At 45.9% G+C, this 24,617-nt stretch overlaps 1 long non-coding RNA gene across 1 annotated transcript in view; it reads left to right on the top strand.

Annotated features, from left to right (window-relative positions):
- Nucleotides 1–205: 205 nt before the first annotated feature.
- The window catches only part of LOC138567623 (uncharacterized), a 71,527-nt gene continuing 47,115 nt past the window's right edge, over nucleotides 206–24,617 (top strand). The window contains exon 1 of the long non-coding RNA XR_011302263.1: nucleotides 206–441. This is a non-coding gene — a long non-coding RNA (uncharacterized lncRNA). The remainder of the gene's footprint in view (nucleotides 442–24,617) is intronic.

Raw genomic sequence — 24,617 nt, forward strand, 5'->3', positions numbered from 1 at the left:
TGTGTTCTGTAAAACCATACAACATTGTCATTTCAATTTGGAATGCAGCCTGTGTAGACATTGGAGTCCCATTCAGCGCCTTGGTGTGAAGCGCTCTATAAATACATACATCCATCAATCACATGATCTTATTTTTGTCTGCAGCCCATCTTCTTTCTTTACTGCTCTTTCATCAGTTAAGTCTCTCCTTTGTTTCCACTATTTCCAGGGAACGCCCGTTGTATTTACATGTCACTCATTATGTTCTGTTGTGATTTATACTGTGCACTGCTGCCATTTTGGCGGATCTGAAAAGTAAGGAAGTGTGGGAGAACTTCGTGGGATACAGATGGAAAGCACTATCGAGCTTGGATGTGCAGCATCAAATGTTGATCAAAAGCAGATGCTGGTAACGGCAGTTCGGAAAAAACGGTCACTGTGTGCTGGCTTTCTTTTTAGTTGGTGAGTATTCGGTGGTGTTGGTTGTATGGGTGTGTGTGGGAGGATTCATATGTAATTGGGTTTGTTTTCTGAAGTGTGTTGTGTTTTGTTTGATGTTTGAGGGCGAGTATGCAGGACATTGGAACATTTTCTCTAGAGTTAGTGGTGTTAGTATTAAAAAAAAGATTTTAGTTTTAGATTTAGTTTCATGTGTGTTTCTTTGTAGAACTTTTCACATTACATTTTATCAAAGTTTTTTGCATATATTTGATTATACAAATAATTTTAAATTCAGAAGCAATCAAAAGCATACAGCATTTAAAACATTATTTAAAACATACATACACGCAGTAAAATATAAGCACAGTTTAATAGGTGTCAATCACTGTGTACCAGATAAAAACAAACACAGTGAAGAGCTATACATTTATTCGAGGTATTCAGGCAGTAGCCCCAGAATGCATCCTGCTTAATACTTTCATAGTTGCTCATGAAGCAATATGACATATAGAGGGGACCATTTAGCCGGCATTCAGTTAAGACATGGCGTGCAGTCTCTTTTTTACCCGTTACTTTACAGATACGACCGTACCATCCACTCTCTCAGTTGCAATGAAAATGCCTGTATTTAACAGTACAGGTGATTCGTTGAACCAGAGCTGTAAGATGAACCTGGTAAAGCGGGTGGGGGACATAACGTGAGGTAACCTTTGGGAGCTTTATGCAGGTGCTTTAAGATTTTGAAGTCTTATAACTACTCAGTAGTTCCACATGAGCGTAGTTTTGAATCCAATCCCAGCTCTCCAGTTTCAATGCAAATCCTTTCTGTAATGTGTAATAATCTGATCCCCAGTCAGGTTTCCAATCTAAGGTCTTAAATCTTAAATGTCGAATATATCACCTGCATCTATTTCTCACCCACACCTGCATTGGTTCCTAGTAATTTCAGCAGCAGGCAAACTGGTCCTTTCTTAGATTTGATAAAAAGGAGGCACCTCCCTTTTCATGCAAGGCCAGATAAGGAGGTAAGTGCCAGCTCTAATCTTATTGCTTCGATAGGTGTGCTTGCTCCCAAGCCCAATATCTGGTTCCAAAAATGTCCCTCAATTACCTTCGTCCATCTGAAATCACTCATCCTCAAGGCCTCCAACCCATAAAGTATAAACGCACAAAAGCACATTCTATATAGTAGTAACACATCTTTTAAACTATATCCTGAGTAGTCTTTACTAAATGTTGCTATCATTGTTGTTAATGCTACAGCCTTTCATCGTTTCTCAGAGATTACGGGTGTGTAATTTCCTTTTGTGTAGAGCTCAATCCTAAAATATTTAAATTTTGCAACCCTTTCAATGAGTTTCTCTTCGATCAGGACTTTAGGTATAGAGATCTCTTTACGTGCAAGGTGCATTCATTTTGTTTTGTCGAAGTTTATACATAACCCTTTTAATTTGGCGAACCTCTGCAGTTCGTGCAGTGATCTTTTGATTCCTGAAAATGTCCTGTCACAAAGAACCTGATCATTCGCGTATGTGATACAGTGCACGCTTGCTCCCTGTATCTTAGGAAGGCAATTGTGGATCTTCCCTCGTGCCGACAGGAGGTTTGCCATATAAATGTTGAATAGAAGGGGAGCCAGCACGCAGCCCTGCTTGACCCCAATAGTGGTTTTGATGGGCCGTGTAATGGCTCCCCTGCTATTCAGTCTGACTTGCAGTGAGGTATTCTCATAAAAGCCACATACTGCTCTCAAGATACCATCCGGGCAGCCATTTCTATGCCATTTTGGCCCATGATATATCTCTGACAATGTTATCAAAGGCTGCACTAAAATCGACCATAGATACGTGCAGGTATGGGGAGCCCTTGGCTTCAGTGTGCTGAATTGAGTTATCCATAAGTCTAATGCAATGTGTTGTACTTGAACGCGGTCTGAATCCCATTGAAAACTTGTCTAGCAAATTTGTGGATGCCACCCACTTATTATGCTCCTCTAATACCAGCAATGCAAAGTTTTTTCCTGATATATCCAGAATTGCAAGAAGCCTGTAGTTCGGGGGTTCAGTGCGTTTAACCTTTTTACAGATTGGAATTAATAGTGATCTACGCCATAATTCCGAGATATATCCACAGTTGCAGACTTCTGTGAATAACACCCATAGTAATTTTGGACATTGTTCAGGGGGCTGTTTTAATACTACTTTGGCAAGCCCATTAGGACCTGGTGCCCTAGAGTTATTTGATGTCACCATTTTTTGGGGCTATCCTTTGAGATCAAACTGCAAATAAAAGTTTCGCCCTGTACCTTCTATCTCTATCACAGGATTATCTTTACTAAAAACGGTGTTACTGTTATGCTTTACCTGTTCGTTCTCACTGATGATGCAAATTACTAGTTTTTCTTCATTTGTTTTATCTCTACTTAGTATTAGTGATGTTTGTTGATCTGACAGTATTCATATTCTTCTATGGTGGTTTGTTTTAAATGCTTTACTTCGTTGGTCTATCCAGGTTTTGGTTCATTAGGTCTCAGTTGTTTTGGATGTTTTTCTTGTGTTGTGTTGGCTGTTTTCCTTCGACTGTTTCCTATTTAGCTTGCTGAGTTAAAGAGCCATGTTTTTAGCAATTCTCTGAATTTTAGGTTGTCTTCTCTTTTCCGTATTTACTTCTGAAGTGAGTTCCAAAGTTTTGCTGAGATCCAGGAAAATAGGGATCCACCAAATTTCTGCTTTGAATATTGTTTTGGTTCGAGGTGAATGTCATTGTTGTACCTTAGTGTTCGATTTAAATTGGATTTGGTTTGTAGATGAAGATTTTTCCAGTATGAATTCTGCTTCTTGGCCGTGAATTGATCTTGGGATTATGCAGAGTATTTTCAAGATAATTCTCTTTGCGACTGGCAGCCAATTTAGGGTTCTTAGTGATGGTGTGATGTGTTCTCTCTTAGTGAGTCTCAGGAGTAGTCTTGCTTCTGCATTCTGTATTTGTTGTAGTTTGTTGTAAGGTAGTCCAGTATTCCATTGTAGATGCTGTTGGCATAGCCTATTCTTGACATGACAAGGGAGATGATAGCAAGTATTCTATTTGGGAAGGTGAAGAAAGGTAGTGTGTGCTTGGTTGTGTGTAGGTGGAGGAAGCACTTCTTTACTACTGTGATGACTTGTGGTTTGAGTATTAAGTCAATGTACATTAATATTCAGAGGTTTTTAACCACTTTGGAAGGTTCAAGTCTATTTTCCATTTCGATAGGCCATGGAATGTGATGTTGGTTGACGGGGCATTGGGCATGATCATGCTTTTAATTTTTGTCTGGGTTTAGTTGGAGGCTGTTGGTACTCATCCAATGGATTATTTCTGTGAGGCAGTTGATAAGGGTTGGGTCTTGTTCTCCACTAGTGTTGATTTTGGAGATGATTTTTTGTGTCGGCTGTGTAGTTGTAACAAGTGAAACTATACCTTTTGATGAGGTTGATGAGAGGTGTCATGTAGATTTTCAATAGCAGTGGTGAGTGTGATAAGACTTTTGGAACTCTGCAGGTTGCTTTGCAGGGTGCTGAGTTGAAGGGGTTTAGCCACGTTGTTTCTGTTCTTTCTGCTAGGAAGGATTTACTACTAGTAAATAATATTATCTAGAAAGGTGAATATATATATATATACATATATATATATTTTTTTTTGTGGAGTTTTGGAGTTTTGGAGTGTGGCATTCGCCGCACTATATCTAAGGTGAGTATCGCGATACATAGGAAACCTGAAAAATGAATTGCTAATAACTTTTGACTCACATGACGGATGTAGCTGAAATTTAGCAAACAAAAAGATTGTTGCGGGCTCCCACGACTGGACATTTTTGGAATGATCTGTTAAAAAATAAAAAAGTGATTAAGAAAATTAAAAAGCACTATTTCAGCCTAGTCCGCATTCATTTTTTCATAGAGAAAAAGTAAATATTTTGCTCCAGCACAGAGGCGTTGCTAGGGGGGCTTAGGGGGCTATAGCCTCTGATCTTTTGGTTGTAGCCCCGGATAGAATCTCAGGAGCTACAACCAAAAGGCTAGCTAGCCCCCAGTCCCGACAGTTCCAACATTAGCGTAGCCACTGATCCTTTACAGACCTAGCAACACCCCTAGCCCATAGCCAAAACTGCTTGTCGCAATTAAACCAGGTATAAAACAAATAGGGCACTAAGCATTGACTCGATTTCCAGAAGGGGTTTGGGGCTATTCGGTCTAGTAGTTGTTAAAATTTGACGGAGGAAGGGTGCCCCCTTTTACCCAAAATTATAGCTGTATCTCCCTTGGTGCTTTGCAGCAGAGAGGATGACCGGCTTTTTCAGAAATGAAAAAACTGCCATTTTACCCAAAATTCTATTGCTAATAAATATGAATTTGATGTATTTGGGTGAAATTCTCAAAACGAAACGTTTGTCAAGGTGCCCTCCAAACTACAATTTTTGGTAACAATATATTATAACATGAAAACGTTATTAAGAAAACAAAACACCACAGTTTCGCAGTTTTCATCCAATTAATTTTCCCATTTAGAAAAAGCTCTGTTTTTTAACACCGTAGCGCGATAATCACGGGCAGATTTGGATCAAATAAAAAACATCATTGGCACAAAGCATTGACTTACAATTCTTGACTGGTTTGGGGTAAATCCATGCAGTAGTTTTTAAAATATTTGACAGAGAATGCAGTGCCCCCTGCTACTTAAAGTCTTTAAATCGCCCTTGGTGCTTTTTACAGCAGAGAGGGTGAGGGATAACGTTTAACTTGCTGGATGGATTTGGATGAACGTTTACAAACAAACAGTTTGTCAAGAGCACCACTAAACTGGACATTTTGGGCACAATTCTTTAGAAAATAAAACAGTTATTAAGACAAGATAAAAATGCTGTCTGTGAGGAATCTGAGGGTGTCCTCACTTCTTTTCCTCTGATACATCCTCCCAGAAGGCAAGAGAAAGGCCGTCACAATCGGAGCATGACCATGGGGGTCGATATGCGAGGGAGGACTACCTAAGTGGAGAAGAGTTTGGGAGTGGAGGCGAGGCAACCTTGGGTGGGACGCGGTATCCCCGAGTTCCCTTTTCCAACGAGTTTCAAAAGGGAAATGGGGAAACTTTGTAGGCTATTACCAGTCCCTTCTGTAAGAAAGGCATGGCATCAAATTAAGACAGACACAAGTGATCACAGTTCAAGGGTATTTAATAAACGGGTGAGATAAATGCCTAATCTAAACCTAAATCTAAGATAGTATCAAGCTACGACCATCAAATAATGATAATCCCGTCCAAGTGGAGTCTAGTCAAATAAAAGGGCCTGTACTGAGAAACCTATTGCCAATCCTTACCGCTATGTTATAAAATAGTGTAGGATAATGTTCATACGAAAAGATAGAAGTGTTCACAAAATTATGTCAGGATGTTATGGGCGGGGTCTCCCTTCACACGTTTCTAGCACGGGATAAGGCAGGACTCTCGAGCACAGCACACTCCCGGTGTCTCCAGCACAAGCTTACAGTTCCTTTTATCAGTATCAGGGCCTACTGTGCCAAGTCTCTTCTCATGCAAAGTCGCTTTCTTCAGAGGGCCTGATACGCCAAAACAACAAAACAAAAGTTCCTTCTGTTAACCTTTACGTTGGGTGATTACCTTCACCCTTGGATCCCACTCAGCCGGGCTCCGATCCTTCTCTCAGTCGTCATCCTCCTTCAGTCGGGCTCAGACCAACCACTCACTGTGGACATCCCTCAGTCGAGTTCATCCCTCAGTCGGGGACACCTTCACCATCCTTTACCCTCACTCTGCCTCCCTTGGTTCTCCTCCTACCCCCACCTGCAAGGCTAAGAACCTCTGCGTCATCTTTGATTCCACCCTTTCCTTCTCTGCCCACATCTCTGAGGTCTCTAAAAAGTCAAACGTCCTACTGCACCTCCTCAGAGGTACTCGGCATTTCCTCTCCTTCCCCCAGAAGCTCATGGTACAAGCTCTGGTTCTCTCTAGGTTGGACTGTTGTAACAGCCTCTTTCTAAATCTACCTGCCTCTACTTTCTGCCCTCTGCAACTAATCCAGAACAGGACTGCAACACTTGTCCTTGGCCTCAAGCTCTGGGATCGTATCTCTCCAGCTCTGAAATCTCTCCATTGGCTCCCAGTGGATGCAAGGATTAAATTCAAAACCCTCTGCATTGTCCACAAGGCTTTCTGGGGCCTGGGTCCAAAATACCTTCAGCTATCCTTCCGCAAATACCTCCCCTCTCAAGCTCTTTGCTTCTCTACCTATAACTCCCTCAGGGTCAGTCGTTTTTCAAAGAAACGAGCCGGGGGTAGATCTCTGTCTTCGGCTGGAACCTCCCTCTGGAACAGCCTCCCTGCCACTCTAAAACTTGAGGAGAACCATCTCAGGTTCCAGAAGCACCTCAAGACCTTCCTCTTTTGTTCTGCCTTTGCTCCCCCTCACCCCTGCTGATCTGTTCTCTTTTGGCACTGTGCACCTGGCTAACCCTCTGTCCTCTAGGCCCAGGTACCTGTTCACCCTGCCACCCTCCCGCACTGCCTCCGGGCCACCCCTTGCACTGGGGTCTGTATCTGTACCCATACAGCCCCACCCCTTTTTCTTCCTGCACGTATCAGACCTACCCTGTCTGCTGGTTTAAACCTAGCACTTGAAAATTGCTGGCTGTACTACCACTGTTTGTTTATTATATTTATTTATCATTATTTATCTGTTTCTCCTCTGCTTCGTACTTTCCACTTCTCCCCCCTTGCATGCATTTTTCCCCTCCCCCTCTCCCATGCACTTGTGCGTTCTCAATGTCACTGGGCCTAGTAAGAACACTTGTGTACGAGCGCGATAGAAATAAAATATCAATATCAATGCTTGCCATCACAATGTTGCTCTTTTTCACAACTTTACTCTTGCCATCCCTCAGTCGGGTTTACTACTACCTTTCAATCACAATCTCCTTCAGAAAGCAGGGGTTCCCTCCCCCTAGCTTTATCCCTTTGTCAGGTTCACATTTGCCACAGTTCACATTTCAATGAAAAGTCCTTCTAGAACCCTTAGGCTCTTCCCTTTACCTAGGTCCAGGTTTCCACCTCCAGCCAGGCTTTATCTAAAGCCCCCAGTCAGGCTTTGCACAGGTGTAATATTCAAAAAGTCTTAATGACTTTTTAAACAACCCCTTTGGTTAAGTGAGGTCCCTCTCATTTGGGCTCAGACCTTTCAAGCACTGGCCAATCTTTAAACTGAGACTTCCACAGGGGATCGCGTCTCGCTGGGTTACTCTGTTAGGCTATGGCAAGCGCAGGCTTCATACCTTCACAGTTTGCATGGCGTTCCCCTCAGCGCCTGTTTCACAATATCAATAGTTCTGCAATGTGTCAATGACTTTTGATTGTACAAGGGATTTGGCTTGACCGTTGTATGACCACCTTAACATCTTATACCTGTCTTCCCTATGGTCTATTGGTAGTTTTCTTAAGATAAGTCACAATGTACAACACAGTCTCTTTGCACAGGTGAGGGGTACCAGCCAGAGACCTTTGACTGAGCACCCACGTGGCACAGGGCCACTCTATCTGTGGTACCAAGTTTGTTCACAAAAGACATTTTTGTCTATTTATCTTCTTAATGTGTCCACTGCAACCTTGAGCCTAACACAGTCCAGTCGACTATCAGGTTCTTCCAACTCACCGGCTGTGCTGAACTCATTGACGGTTCCTTTGCCGCGGGAGTCAAGGATGGTACCACAATGGCAACCACTTCTCCTCGCCCTGGCTATCAGTGCGGGAGTGTGCCATGTACTGCTGACATCTGTCACACCATTTGCCAACTGCGATTCACGGCCTTATGTTGCTTTCATCAAAGGCTTCGCAGGTCTGGGTTGAAAAGGGCAAGGGGAACTCCCTCCTTGACGTCCTTTCAGGTCTCGCCACCTTTCTCCTCCATTTGAACTGCCATCCTGGAATGGCTGCTTCCTCGTGCATTCGGCATTACTCAGAGTGTGCTCTTGTGCTCTGCCTTTTATCCCTTTGTGGAAGGGAAAGGGTAGTCAGGTGTGAGTGGTTGTCAGTAATTGCCTGACTCTGCCTGACCCTTGTGTTGGGACATGTCAGGTGAATGGCTCGGGTATTAGTCCATTTTATGTTCACGCAGTGAGAAAGCGACTTTGTTGGAAAAGGTGGTGTGGGGTAGGATGGGGAAAAGGTGTCATAAGGAAGGGGATACCGTGTCTCCACCTTCGGTGTCCCACTTCCACTCCCCGAATATCCCTCATCCAGGTGATCTTCCCGCACTGGATGAGGGATCCAGGAACTGGATAAATTCCCACAGGAACTGGATCCAATAGCGATGGCCGTGTCCTGGCCATCTGGATGACAGATCCCTAGGGACTAGTGAGTGAGACACCTTCAGGTTTCTCACACTTACCTATTTTTCTAATAGATCATCCCCCTGTAGACACCAGTCGGGTACTGGGACGAGGAAGAGACAAACTCGAGTCATACACCCTCCTTTTATTGACAGGCAGACACACACACATACAGAGAGTATGGAAAAGGAACAAGAGTGACCAGGCCGAGCTGCAAAGTGAGGGCCGAGCTGCGAGAGACGTATCGGTGGTGGGAGCAAAGCCACGGAGAACCACTTGAGAGATGCAGCGAGGGCACTGCACGAGAGAGAGAGAGAGCGAGAGAGAGAGTGAGAGAGAGAGAGAGAGAGCATGTGGCAGCCGGAAGCCTTGCTGGAACGCAGTAAGCACCGACCAGTGAGTCAACCTAGGAAGGGGCAAACCAGGATGGCAGGCGTGCTTATTACACTTATAAGAAAGTTAATGAATGCCGATCTAAATGAAATGAAGCACTTTGAATATTGATTTCAATTAAAGCAAGTCTTTTCAATACCGACCTGAATGAAAGCAAGTACGGTTGAATACCGTTATGAATTAAAGCATTTTTGTGGAATCACAGAATATAAAGGAACTGTGTAGCTTGAGAGAACAAGCATTGGCAAGATGGTGTCATTCTCTCTCCACTCACCCCCCCTCCTCTATCCTCACCTCTCCTCACCTCCTTGCTAACCTCTCTGTTCGCCCCTTTCCTCTCTGCACTCAACACAACTAATCCCTCTCATCCTTCTCACTACAATCACACCCTCTCATACCAACAGCGTCAAACTCACAAAACAATGCAACTCTCTCTCACATCCAATACCTAATTTGCACTGTTCACCTACTCTGCCACAAACTCCTCTGATTTTGCTTAAGTCACCCCAAGTGGGACAGCTATACCCAGACGTGTGTCCTGAGGCTTCTGGATCTAGAGACCGAAGCTACTCCTCGCTGATGATGCCCAATTAGGCTGAAACATATCTGGGGATGCTTCTGGCCTCATGCAGAAGGGCTGTGACCTAGCAGATGGGGTTGGTCTGTCCCTTTTGCAGCGAGATAAAGCACAATCCTGCAGCGTCTGTATCTCAAGCTTGTCATCAGCACCCCAGCAATATGCCAAGCACTTACCGGGAACGTGCCAACACTGCTTTGATGCCACTGAATGGAGCAGGAACTGAGCACACTGAGCAAAGGATCAGCATTTGCTTGCACCTCTCTGCGCTATTGATGTTCATAAAATCACAGAATGTTTACATGACAAATCAACTTCCAGAAACCAGTCGTTCAGGGATGAATATCGGTTTCTAAACCATCAACCATCAGATTGGAAACACAAGCAAATAAATGTTGGTAACGTGGATGGAACAGCAGGCTTATCTCCGCAAGTTTGCGGATCTTTGATTAGTTGCAACACAGCAAAAATACAATTATTACCCAATGATAAATTGGACTGTCCGGTCAAGGTTGTATAACAATATCTACTTTATTATTATGGAACAGACAGTTTTAGCACACTACAAAATACAACCCACTCTGTAAAGGGATACAGAGGACAGACAGTTTCAAGAAGGAAAAGGGTTGCACTCTGGAAACTGACAGGCCGGTAGTCAGTAAAGTAATTAATTGCAATAGTTCAAGGATTCTTGGTTTCAGCACACAGGGAGCAATTGGTCGTAACATGTCACTATGGGCCTTCGGAGAAGGACCAGGGGGACAGAACCACAATGTACTAGGTCTTGTAGAAGTTGTTGGTGCTTGACTGTGTAGGGTTGATTTCAGGCTGCTTTGCAACTTCTGCAACAGAGTTCAAGATGGGAGACAGCTGTGGGTATCAGGTGGCAGTCAGTTCGGCAAGCAAGGCTGGACGGATGGATGCAGGCTTGGCTACACTGTGGCTCAGCGCCAGGAATTGTTGTCTCAGTGCTGGTTGGCAGGTCTGAAGCACTGATTGAGGCATCTAGATGACGTTAGCGACTGCAGCGTGACGGCAGTCAGCGTTGCAGTCGGTTGCAGCTCAAGGGACTCGACTGGCTGCAAAATTTCCTTTAAGGCAGGTGCTGGTTGATGCATGTCGATGCACTTCTCCTAGCTTGTTCACTGGCCTTGTGTGGTCCTTTAAGGAGGACGGCTCAAAGCTGAGGAGAGTGTTGCAGGCAATGGCCTTGTCCTTGGCTTGGTTCAGAGACTTTCTGGCACTTCCCACTTACGCAGCTTGCTGCAGAGCCTAGCAGGGCATGCTCTGTGTGGCTGGATGCTAGTTCGGGAGCTGCTGGAGGGTCCTCTGGATTCAGTATTTCTCTCTGTTCCCTGGGAGTGATCCTACTTCCATCTTGGCGGTCCTGGCCTCCCATCACTGCCAGAAGATTTAAGGCAGACTACACCTTTAGCCAGGGTCCAATGCTGACTTCTTCTAGCTACTTCTTGCAAAGTAGTTAGATAATCTGCCAAAAGAGGGGCTCGACCCTCTTTTAAATCTGAATGAGCCACAGTGATTGGTGTAGGCTAAACCTTCCTTAATGTACCAATCCTGGGTCCCCACCAACAATCTCCTGTATGCATGAGGTCATAACCAGAGTGCTTTGCAACAGAAAAGGTAAATGGTGAAAACATGTAATACTAATTCCCACTCATCTTCCTGTCTGGAAGATGATCCATGGGTCTCTCTGCTTAATTGAGCTCTCTGTAGTTCCTGAGTAAAGCGGCAGGTCTCCCTCGAAGCTGCGGCAGGACCAGAATTTTGGTCTCTGCCCAAACCACCTACTCGTACCTTCTGAATGGGGTCCCCCTTCAGGGATGACTACTGTAAATACATAGTTCCAGACATGACAGGTCACTGCCCTTGATACTGAGAGGCGGGAGCTGGCTTCAGGTTGACACAGTGCATATCAATGGTTATTGGGGTTTCCTGTCTCTTTTGTTAAACCTCAGCAACCAGGCCCCATGTGGGCCTGTTTGAAGTATACTCTATTAGTATGTTAATTATGCTAATTGCTGCCACCATATGCAGAGGGTAAAGAAACGGTCAGGGAAGATCCATGGAGCCTTTGATGGTTAATTAGGTTGGCCATGGTGGGGAAGGATTGGCCCGTGTACTCCACCTGTCAGATCCCAACTAAATATGACAGGGAGGGCTGCTCCTGTAGGCTGCGTCCACCCAGGGTACACAGGTCTATGTGTATGTCGTGCGGTGAGCATAGGAAAATGTTTTCGGATTAGCACCATACATTTTCCAGAGGTTGATCTACCTTCATTCAATTTCATATAAAATTCCAAAAAAGCCCAGGTGGGTGCACACCCACTGTGCGGATGGTCCAATCCCTCGCAGTTTATGTAAGAATTTTGTCTTTGCCAAAAATCAACAGGAAACTAGGAGAAGCTACTTTATCAAAAGAATGCATCTCCTTCAAGTCTCACAAGCAAGCCCCAAGTAAAATAGTCTGGGAAGCCACTTGATTAGGATTCAAAACCATACCATCTATATCATACCCACACTTCTGTTGTGGCCTTTGAAGTCACAGGAATGTTTATTTCCTTAGCTCAAGTCCTATCTAAATGTATGTACAAGATCCAGAATCCAACAACATTGCTACATCAAGTGTCATTCCACAGGAAGAAACTTCAACATCATCAAGTAACCAAGTCCAGGAGAATAAGTAAGCCTCGATACGCTTGTTTCTTGGGCAAGTGAAACAGATCCCCTCAAACTCTCTTTCCTCAACACAGTTGGACAGTCTCCTTTCCAGACACTTGCCCAGGGCATGAAACAATATCCTCACCCTGAGGAGAGTACTCAGCATGAAATGTGGGTTTAATCTTCCTGTAAATGCTTGTGCTCTCTCAGCCACATTAGCACCCACCCTGGGTGTCACCATTTTGCATTCCCCACTCAACGCTCCTCTCCCTCGCACCTGCAACCCACCCACACCCCAACCCCTCCCCACCCAACTTGCCTGCTAGGCCTAGGGCCTCTTCTACCTGCCCGCTCTGCCTCATCAATCAATACCCCACCATCTAAATAGAAAAGGGACTTTGCCCTCTTTCTATTTCTCATGCTTGCAGACATCCTATGTTTGGGAGGCATAGGGGGGGGGTGTTTGGGCACATGCAATGCGCACATAGCCCATCTCCTGACAAAAAAATACATTTATATTTATATCATTTGCACCTCTCAGGGAGCTCCAGAGTACGAACAGTGAGCACCCCCTTGTTCGGGCCCTTGCAGAGCCAATGGGCAATTACCGCCCCTGCGTATCTTCGGATGCGGTAGGGAACGCTTTGTTCCTAGTCAATGCCCCGTTTCATTGATACGTGTTCTTGCACTAAAACAATTTCACCAATCTGTTATATGGCATGATATCCACTCAGGTGGGACTACAACCACGTTTAAACTAGATGTACCTTACCAGAGGAGACATACTCATTTGCATATCAAGCTGGACCCTCTCACAAAGACAATTCAGCACAAAAAACGTGCTAATTCTCCATTGAACAAGAATACCAACAACTACACAAGAAGTGTTTCTGTCGCGCTGAGCATCATAAGTGGGGGGGGGGGCTGTGGTGCTGACTCTCTAGTCACAGTGAGCACGAGGGAGCCCTCTACTGAGAACAAACACAACCACATAACCTCTGAGATATCACATGTCTGGGGTTGCTGGTGGTACCTTTCTTCAGAGGAGAATTGCCTAGGATGTCTGTGGGTGGGAGGAGACTAATATGCAAATGAGCATGTCTCCTCTGTAAAATGCACAGTGGGCAAAAACATGATTGTAGATCCTACTGAGTGGGAAACAGCCCAGGGAGCAGGTTATTTGGTCATATTCAATTCATTTTCAGTGAGGGGCTCCCGCATGTTTGCAAATTATGTTGTAAAACCATTAAAAGGAAATGGATACAGGATTCATAACGCAAAAAATTATAAACTCCACAAAAACGACGTTTTATAAATGGAATGGCAAAACATTAGGCATTGCACGATGTTGAGAAAGCTGTCCTGAGTGTATTCCCTTCCATCGCATTACTCTCCTGGCACACGAGGCACAGGAATACTTTGATTACTTTCAGGCAATCTTCATTACGCCTCGTCCTACTCTTCCTCGTCGTAGTACTTACTCGATGACGGCCATCCGCCTTCCGACATAACACATTCAAAAATGTCCCCTTTTTCTTCGGTCCCTACGACGCATATCCCAGTGTATAAAACACCTGACTTGTGGCATAATCCTCCAGACTGTGTCAAAGTAAATGGGGACGAACGTACAACCGGGGAGCGAGATGGAGTGTGCCAGTACTATGATGAGGATGAAGATTACCAGTATGACGAAGATTACCGCCATGCCATCTCTTCCTGGTCCCTGTACTAACTCTATGATGCACACCAAAGATCAGTTTGGTGCATAATAGAGACAAAAAGTAATGGCCATCCCCCTTCACAGCGGGTGTAGTGGCTACTCCATGGAGGGTGACAAGCAATCCCTTCCAAGGAGATAAAAGGTGTGTGTGAAGAGTATCCCTCAAAGAGACCGAAATGGGAGGAATAAAGCTAGGCGCTGCGGATAGATGAATAACCAGGTCTATGACAGGCCAGCAAAAGGCACCAGACCTGAAAAGCCCCACCCTCATGGCCCACAAAGAATGAAATATGTCCCTGGTAAAGAGCAGGGAAGAACGCATCCCTATGCTAATACTCAAATAGAGGAGCACCTGGGAATAACCCTGCATTCTGCTCAAGATAGGGGACCAGCATTCCCTACAGCATGAAAAGTCTAGCAACGGCAACTCTATTTCCAGTGCTAGATGATCGAGAAGAGCCTTCCAGAAAATACCTCCCAGGCGAGAACAACTCATCGACTACTGTCCAGCAGAAGTCCAAGTGTGGAACTGCCGAATCAGTGAAACCAAGGAAGATAAAGGGCTACAGGAAGGCTGCCAGGGTGCTGGGGTGACAACTGAGCACCAGTGCAGGCCCTCCTCAAAGAGGCAAGTAAGGAGGTTGGGGCTCCTAGACCCTGACTCCCACCTAGGAAACAAAGGTCACTGAGGAGAGAAACCCGCAGAACAAGAGGCTGTGCCAAAGCCTTGCTATCCAGAGGCTGATGTCGCAAACAAACACCAACAATCATGCACTCCAGGCTGCTGCCCCTAGAGCCTCCTGCCTCTATAGGTGGCCTGCAGAAGCAGTCTCTGAAAGCGAGGACACCAAATACCAATCCCCGGCAATCTGCCAAGCTCCACCCAACGCTGCACACAAGTGCGTGCAGGGGCGGACAGGCGCGTCTCTGAAGAGGGAAGCCACTGATGTTACAAACAGGTGAGTGTGTGTGTGTCTGTGAGGGGATTTTGGTGGATTGGGGTGCAAAAATTGTGGTGGGGAAGGGAGGGAACACAGGAAGGAAAAGTGGTTCGGGGGGGGGGGTTAAACCACTGATTGAAAAAGATGGGGGAGGGAGTGGCTCCCCAGGTGGTTTAGGGGCAAAACCACCCTCCTCCCCCAAAATATCAGAATCCTGCCCATTGAAGTCTGCACAATTGTGGCCTAAAAAAAGCATCCTTTTTTCAGTGCGGCCTTCAACAGTCGGGATTATGACTTTGAATCTAACAGGCTGTATTTCTTCTGCAGGAGGAAGGTAGGAAGTCAATGGGGGTCAGCAGCCCCTCTTTACCCTTGAGATGGAAGGGGAAGAGGCTTGGAATAACTCAGAGCGTTCACTTCACCTCTAACAGTACTGGATGGCAATCATAGGATATAAATTACAGAGGTCACAAATGGCTGCTCATTCCATAAACTCACAAATTTAATAGGTCCACCACAACAGCCGACCTGCATCTGCCCTCTCAGACAGCTAAGGTGCCTCTATGCCTAATGAACCCCCGGACAAGGCCACTTCCATGGCTCAAGACCAGTGTCCGTCATGACACACAGAGGTCTGATGCTGCCGTGGAATAGACATATAGACAGAATGACCGGACTCTCAGTAACTCCTGAAGCTCAGGGGGCAGCGTAGGCCAACCTAAGGACAGCTCAGGAAAAAAAGATCACAGCCAGGTAAGACCGGACAATAGCGATGCTGTATAGGCCACTATCAGGCATGACCAACCAACCTGCTGGCAGGGCTGGGTTCAGGGCATAGCCCAATTTATAACCTGGTACTTCATGTGCAACCACAAGACACTGTGTCTGATCCAGACAGGCGGCAACTTAAATCAATAACGTTTGTTACCACCCAACCAGAGAAGGAGGGGAGTACATCTCACCACACCTACCATGGCTGTGGTCAGCAACTGAAGAAGGGTAGAAGTTGGACCCAGAAACCCTCACGCCCACCTGATGTACCTTGCTGCACCCTACAATAATGCCAAGAGACCCCACCCTCTAGAGCTGCTCTGGCCCACCTAGCCGCAAGTTTCAGCCTGCATCTGACAACTACCCAGCAGGTGGCAGAACCTGGTGACCGCTGAATAATACCTATAACATTATTAATCCAACACCTACAACAGTCTGTGCATGTATCCCCTCTATAAGTGCTCAAGGTCAGTAATTTCCAGCCCTCGGTTTACCCAAGGAGATACTGGCTTTTATTAGCTGAAACCCTAAAGAGGCTGGCCTGGTTGGGTACCGAACACCTATCTGTGTGGATCAATGTCAACCCCTTTAACCATTGTTCTATGCAGGTGCTGCCAAAAGACAAGCCAAATAATGACATACATGGACACTTGCCATCAATTCCAATGCAATTGTGCGAACCTTTCCCACTGAAAACCAAACTTGCATCACATACACTTTTTCCTTCATAAATATTCCAAGCCCCAAACTGACATTATCAGTTGGACGTCAAGCAGATTCTTGCAAGAAGGAACATGTAACACAAAACAGGCCTGGACGCGCCACAGCTAAATGCGATTTAAACTGCAGAACTGCCTGGTAGGCAGGTTATCCACCAATTACTTTCAGCTGCTGGTGTTTGAGGGGTTACCAAAGTAACCAGAGAAAAAAAGTGTATGTACAAGAAGAGGCAAACCCCCAGCAAAGAACCTCAAGTAAGGAGTCTTGTAGAGAACCTACACCAGCTTCCTCATGTTATCCTGATCTCACTGTGATTGTCTGTAAAGAGCTTCAGGTAAAAGAACAGCAGAGATAAGGTGGGAGAGAGGGAAGCCTTTAGATCAGCCCACCTGTCAAGCCATTACCCTTTGATTGCACAGAAAGCCACATCCAAAAACATTTGTATCTTTCTTTGCGGATGTGGAGGGGTACATAGGGTTACCCGAAGCACGTGCTGCCTGTATACTGTGCTGAGGCAGGGACCCTCAAAATGTTGCTCACCCCCTAAGCCATGCTCAAGCTGTCACTGCTGAATCAGGGGGAACAGCCACCAAGAGACTTGGGAGTCCAGCAGGACACGCAGAAAGCCTTCGTGGTTCCAAACCTGAGAGTCGGGGACCCACCAGACCCCATACACTGAATAGTGGCCACGAGCATGAGACATAGAGAATAACACTATGACCACGGCCCAATTCTCTCCTACTCAACCTCACGGCTCTTTGGAGAGGCTTCTGTGAAGAATGCATCGTCATGAAATGCTCCTTGCTCCATTGACTTTCGCTTCTCAATCCTAGTGCCTCACCCTTTGCGAGAGAGACATCCCCAGGCACCCATGAGCCTGAGCACACGTGGCGCTCACCCCGGGAGAACCTTCTGGGGTGCCCCTATGCTCACCAGGCCTGGGGCTTCCCTCCACTCACTAATTCCAAGCCCACCAGGGACTGAGGGGGAAATAAATCAGCAAACGTAGACCTCCAAAGACCAGGAGTGGGTCATAATCTTCAGGAAAAAAAGAGACAAACACAGCAGGAGTCTATCGGGTTCACTGTCTGGAAGGACAGGCAGGGAAACAGGTGGATTATGGGACAGGCCAGGTGCTATATACCCTGGGCTAGGAGGAGTGGGGGCCAAAGAATAAGAGGATAGTTTAGAAGGGGTTCTGTTGGAAGGGGGATGGTCTTCATGGAGTAAGTACTGGGATGAGGAAGAGAGGACGTGGAGGTAATGCCATTCAGCAGTTCAGAGGCAGAAAGGAGGCATGCGCAAAAACATTGATGTATCCCAGAGTCTCAAAAAAACGTCAAAACATGTTCCTATCACCTTGCGGGGGAAAAACAGAGAAAAGGGATAAAGGTAGTATTGCTTTACTGCACTGAACAACCGAACACCTGGCAATTCAAATGGCAGGTCAGGAGAGCTATGGGACAAGCAAAGCCACTACATACAGTGTGTTCAGAAAAGAGGGGGGGGGGTAAGGCGTGAAGAAGTGAAGGAGGGGGAGGACTGGGGACCAACATGCAAGGGACCCAAACTGGATACCAGTTTGAAAAACAGGGAGAAAGGGGGTGCAGGAATTTTCCATGGGAGTAACAGGGGTATCCTCTGTTGGAAAAAGTAGAATGTGCATTTCAAAAAGTATTTTATTATTTTATAACCTTTGTCTTACAGAGTAAAAAACCAACTATTCCCATATTACTCGACAAAGATAAATAACGCCTTTTTAATGATTATTTCCCATCAAATGGCTTTATTTTACACGGTTTTCATTTAAATTACATGGAATACTCTTTGCAATAAAAAAGGATGACACTGTACTGTCCTGCCATGCTATTGGTCCCAGGGGGACACGTGATAGAAAGCTCTGGAAACGGAAATGGTCATGTCACCACATGTTAGGTGGGATGGACAAAAGGGAATACATTTAGTTTGCAGCCTGAGCCTGTGCCGTGGGGTTCTTGTCAGCCGTGTCCTGAGTTGGGGCCTACGTGAGCCTTCTCCTGAGTGGGAACCAGGGGTGTTGCTAGGTCTGGGAAAGATCTGGGGCTATGCTAATGTCAGAACTGTCAGGACTGGGGCTAGCTAGCCCTTTGGTTGTACCTCCTGAGATTCTATCCGGGGCTACAACCAAAAGATCAGGGGCTATATTCCCCTTAAACTCCTGCCCCCCCTAGCAACGCATCTGGTGGGGACATAATAGACACTAGCTGTTTTCGTCAATACTTCTCCCCCAAAGTGATTAGTTCCTCTGGAGAAAAAACACCAGCTGCTCTCGGAATCAGCACTACAGTTCTAGCTGCTCTTGGAATCAGCACTACAGTTCTAGCTGCTCTCAGAATCAGCACTACAGTTCTAGCTGCTCTCGGAATCAGCACTACAGTTCTCTATGCACCAGAAGCTTTTGGAATGGAACCTGAGGCTTCAAATACCCACCCGTTCTTCAATCCCACTTTCTTCCTTCCACAATGGTGAAAGTCGAGCTGCAAGACCAGCTCAATCAAGCCCTGATGAGGGAAAGAGCCGACAACTCTGGCCAAGTGTTCCCCTCTGAAGGGCATGCCCCTCTTCCTCTCCAAACAAGGCTCCAGAACCTCGTCACATAAGAGAGAACGCCCTTGGTAGTTGCTTGAAAAACACAGACAATTCTCGTCAGCTCTGACAAAATATGTGGCGAATAGATGCCATATGGAGAGTTTAATTTTCAGGAAAAAGTACTGTTCGCCTTAGCAAATGGCACAGCAAGACAGAAAACGTACATTTCATCTGATGAGAATCAAAGAAATGAGAGCTAAAGGTAAGTTGCAATGTACAGCAAACAAGAACCCCCATCCTCCTGTCAGACTGCTCTTAACATAGGCCCTGGAAAGAGGTTCCTGATAGCTTCAATGCCTGCATTGGCGCTTTAATACCTTCGTATTTTCCACTCTACATAGACTTCACAACTTAAGATGCATTTTGAACCAAAGAAGTCTGACTGTGCAGCAGCGCACCCATTTTAACCTGAGGACGGATGGCCACCTGCTCCTTTTCACCAGGCACATTTCCACCATGGTGGTTTGGGTAACTCCCAGTCATCCAAACTGCAAAGTTATCACCATAAAGAAAGCATGTTGGCCATCTTAGAAGGATAACCAAACCTACTGTTGTACATCACAGTTTGGGTCCTAGACACCACAAAGATGTTCTCTCCCACCGGATACACCAGTGGTGCATGCAGCACCACCCCAGGCCACAGCTCCAGCACTGAAGCCCGTGACTGCCTGCAGCTGCAAACTTTAAGAAAGGAGTTGCCCGGCTGACACTGTAGCTGCAGGCCACTAGGATCACCACACTGCATGAACATATTGCCATCAAGTGCCCAGATACATTGTTTACAAACTGTTGCCATCTTATGCCCAGGTAGTCAAAGCATTTTCCAATTATGGACATAATTTGCCCAGGTACTCACACCATCTACCAGGTACTACCATCATTTGCCATGTATTGCCTTCGAATTCCAGTGTACTCATACTATGTGTCATTGGCCAGAGAGTAGCTGGGCAGTGGGAGAGCAGGAACGCTGTGCTCCTCTACCATTCCTATTTGCCTGTGGACGGGAGGGAAGATGAGCCTGGCATCCTGTTCTTAGTCTTAATACCGGTTTGGTCCCACTGGGGCGCTCACAGTAACTTCAGAATAGAAAAAATCCACTTTCAAGCTTAATTTCTGTATTCAGATTTAATTTATTCCTGTTCCGTTCAAATGATTTGTAATATTTTCCATACAATCTCATATTCTTCCAAAGCAAAAATTGGTTCGTATTATTTTCATACACATTATACTTTCATCTCTCTTATATTTTCATCTCTCAACACGTGTTTCCCCATAGGTTATGCTATGGTTCCACAGGAGAGAAAAAAACGTATGTTGTAATAGGAGTATTCACCCGTCTAGTTTGGTTATGTGGGGTTGTTTTCACTAAAGTTCAGTCTTGGAATCCTGTTTATGAATCCTCTTTTTAAGTTATAGCCTAATTTAGCTTTATCTATCCTTGAAATGGAGAAGGGAGATGCGCTTGTCTTCTTCTCAACGCCAGGACCAGCTTCCCAACAAAGGCAGCAGAGGGCAGGATCTAGGTGTGGGAAGGGAGGATCAGGGGCCCCTCGGTTTCTGCCACAGTGCAACAAGCATGGTACACACTCTACCACAGCAGTATTTGCCTGTCACAGGTACCAACGTCTTGGAAGATCTGTTGTTTTGACTATAGACCAGCAAGCACCTGCTTATCAGGAGGTAGGGTGTAGTGACTGTGGTCCTGTTGAGCTTGGTTCTAATGTTGACTCCCTCTTTAGTCATATAGAAAGGCATGTGGAATGAGGCACTGAGGAGCACACGTCAGCATACGGGCCTTCATTAGATGCCAGACTCTTTGAAAATGTATTGATTTCTCCGGAAGCCAACAATTCTCTACCTGTGTTATGTTATCGAGTTACTAAACTGGTGGTTGTGGTTGCAGGTGATTCGGGGTTGAATTCTGTCTCTCACACCTCACCACATTGTGTAATCCTTTGCAGCTCCCTTTACGTTTCTGAATACGTGTCACGGCTGTTGACCGCTGGCGATTGTGGAAGAGGTGGAGGTTGGGCCGCCATTAGACCGTGCCGCCACGTATTGCTGCATTCTAGCCTTGAAGACGTTAGCACTGAAGGTCAGCTACCTAGCACTGATAGCTTGCAATGCCACGAAGAAGTTATGGCTACCCCACAACAGCTCCAAGAGTTGGTGGCCGCTGTTCAAAACCTCAATGCTGAGGTTCAAGCTTTAAAGACAGACAATGCGGCTCTCCAGCAAAGAGTAGCCGCAAGGGAACAACAAGCACAAGATTTACCCCCTTTACCTCTGGTTTCAGGAAAGTTCGATGGCTCAGGATGTAAGGTGAAGGATTTCCTGGAAGCCTGTAACATTCACTTTAAGTTTAGACAGAATGCATATTCAACTGATCATACGAAGGTGGGGTTTATGATCACCCACATGACGGGTAATGCCCTGTCTTGGGCAACCCCACTGGTGTCCCGAGATGATCCAGTCTTACAAGATTACGCCGCTTTCACAAATCTGGTACTGCAGACTTTCCTCTGAACTGAGAGCACACATGTGGCCAGCGAAGACCTTCTGGATGTACGTCAGGGTAGCTTGGATTTACTCACATCCATATCCACCTTTAAGAGGTTGGCGGCAGAAGCCGGCTGTCCCAAAACGATACAATACACCATATTTCGTAGCGGCCTTTGGGAGGAGCTAAAGGATGAACTCGCCAGAATGGCTCGGCCCGATACTTTCTCGGATCTCCTTTCTGCTGTTCAAAGGATAGATTTCCGACTCCTAGAATGGAAGAATGAGAAGAAGAAGATCCAAAGCGTGTCATCCGATCCTGAACCACGCTCCTCTACCTCCTCATCTGCTACGCGAGCCACCAGTGAAGAACCCATGCAAAAATGGAACCACTAGAGCACATTTAACCGCTGAAGAGAAAAAGAGGAGAAGAGAAGGTAACTATGTTTGTACTGTGGTTCTGCAACCCACCTGCTGCAAGATTGTCCTGATGTGCCCCCAAGGAGGTTGGGAAATGAACGCCCTCGGTAGTTGGTAGGACGGACTATCGAGGGGCTTATGCTTGTTCCTATGCCAATCTCTCAGTTACCTCTTCTCAAGTGACAGATGATGTACGTCTTATGGTTATAGCCATTAAGATACGCTTCCGAAAGAAGGAAGTTGACACCCAAGCTTTACTAGATTGTGGGGCAGCCGGACATTTTTTGGATACCTTATGGGCTGATAAGGTTGGTCTTCTAAGGATTGCTAAGAAAGAAGACCAAAAGGTGGAAGGTGTTGATGGAACCCCTTTATGTTCTGGTCTTATTACACATACTACGGAAGAAGTAGTTGTATCCATACAGCAACATTCAGAGTCTATCACCTTTGACATAATCCGTGCAGCTCATTTTCCGGTTATACTGGGAATCGGATGGCTCTGTAGACACAACCTTACGGTGGATTGGACCAACAATCTGCTGAGTTTTCACTCGAGTTATTGTAAAAAAGAATGCCTACCTGAGCCTTCATTTAAAGAAGTAAGGACCGTGGCGGTTACCGAAGGGAGTTCTATCCATTGCATTCCCGGGAGCTATTCAGAATTTGCTGAAGTCTTCCAGGAGCAGGTTCCCATTCAGCTTCCCCCTCACAGACCCGAGGACTGTGCCATTGACTTACTCCCCCAGGCATTGGTTCCTTTTGGGAGAATGTATCCTCTTTCTGTGTCCGAGAAGACTGTACTCTGAAAATATCTGGACGATCACCTTGCCAACTGACTTATACGCCTGTCAAAATCGCCAGCTGGAGCATCTTTGTTTTTTATACCCAAAAGAGAGACAAAAGAACTGAGACCCTGCATCGACTATAGGGGGTTGAACAAAGTGACAATAAAGGACCGTTACCTGATGCTCATCATATCAGAGATTCTGGAAGCCGTACAGGGTTCGGTAGTCTTTACAAAATTGGATTTACGAAATGCCTATCATCTGCTCCGCATAAGAACTGGGGATGAGTGGAAGACCGCCTTCCACACAACCTACAGCCTGTTCGAGTACCAAGTTATGCCATTTGGCCTGGTAAAGGCACGCTCGTTTTTCCAGCGGTTTATGGACAGGCTATTTTCTGATTTGTTGGGTCAAACTACGTTGGACTATCTGGATGCCATTCTGGTCTTCTCACGCCATCAGGAGGAACACCACTTACATGTTAAGGAAGTCTTATGCCGACTACAGCATCACCATCTGTTGATTAAGCCAGAAAAATGCGCCTTCTCCCAATCTTCTGTCTTACCTGGGATTCATTCTGTCCAAGGATGGTATCATTATGGACCCTAGAAAGGTAGATGCCATTGTCTCCTGGCCGGCCCCTGCGTCAGTGAAAGACATCCAGCGGTTTTTGGGTCTAGCGTATTTTTATCGAAAGTTCATTCCTGAGTTCTCCAGGCACAAGCTTCCCATAACCTCACTGTTAAAGAAATCCTCCGGACCCTTTGTTTGGTCCAAAGAAGCTAATGACAGTTTCCTTGATCTGAAGCACAGATTCTGCTCGGCCACGAAATTACGTCAACCTGATCAGTTACAGCCTTTTATAGTGGAGACGGACACCTCGGCAGCTGCTGTGGGTGCTGTTCTCCTTCAAGGCAACCCAGACCAGGAGTATCCGATTGCATATTTTTCCAAGACACTGAGTCCCAGCCAACGCAATTACTTGGTCATTGAAAAGGAACTCCTTGCTATGAAGTTAGCATGCTTGGAGTGGAGGCATTTACTACAAGGAAGCTATCACCCCTTCTTGATATGAACGGATCACAAGAATCTGCAAATTCTCAGACAGCAGGAATGTTATAACACTCGACAAGCACGGTGGGCTAATTTCTTCACACAATTTGACTTCTCCATAACTTTTATTCCCGGTTCTCAAAATCAGATTGATGATGCCTTATCTCGTCGAGACGATGTTGACACCTCTTACAAGAAGGAGCTGATGTTCCCACATACTCAGATCCTAGCTGTGACGACCTCCTTTTTGCAAGATCTTAGAGAAGCCACCGCTGTTATTCCAGTCCGAGGCCTCGGAGACCAGCCCGTCGAGGAGAAGGACGGCTTGTATTTTATAGGCGGAAGACTATTCGTCCCCACCAAACCAACCAGACAATGGGTCCTTCAGTGGTGCCATGACTCCAAAACTGCTGGTCATTGAGGAGTGCGGGGTACCCTTGAATTGCTTCAGAGGTCGTTTATATGGCCCAAGATGAGAGCCGACACTCAGACTTATGTACAGGCCTGCTTGAAGTGTCTTCAAAGTAAACATTCTACCCAAAGACCATTGGGGTTATTACAACAGGACCAGGCCCCTTCTGGTCCTTGGAAACGTATTTCTACTGACTTTATCGTAGATCTGCCAGCATCTCGGGG

Source organism: Ambystoma mexicanum, chromosome 2p (genome assembly GCF_040938575.1).
Source record: "Ambystoma mexicanum isolate Mex_15411 chromosome 2p, UKY_AmexF1_1, whole genome shotgun sequence".
Classification (NCBI taxonomy): domain Eukaryota; kingdom Metazoa; phylum Chordata; class Amphibia; order Caudata; family Ambystomatidae; genus Ambystoma; species Ambystoma mexicanum.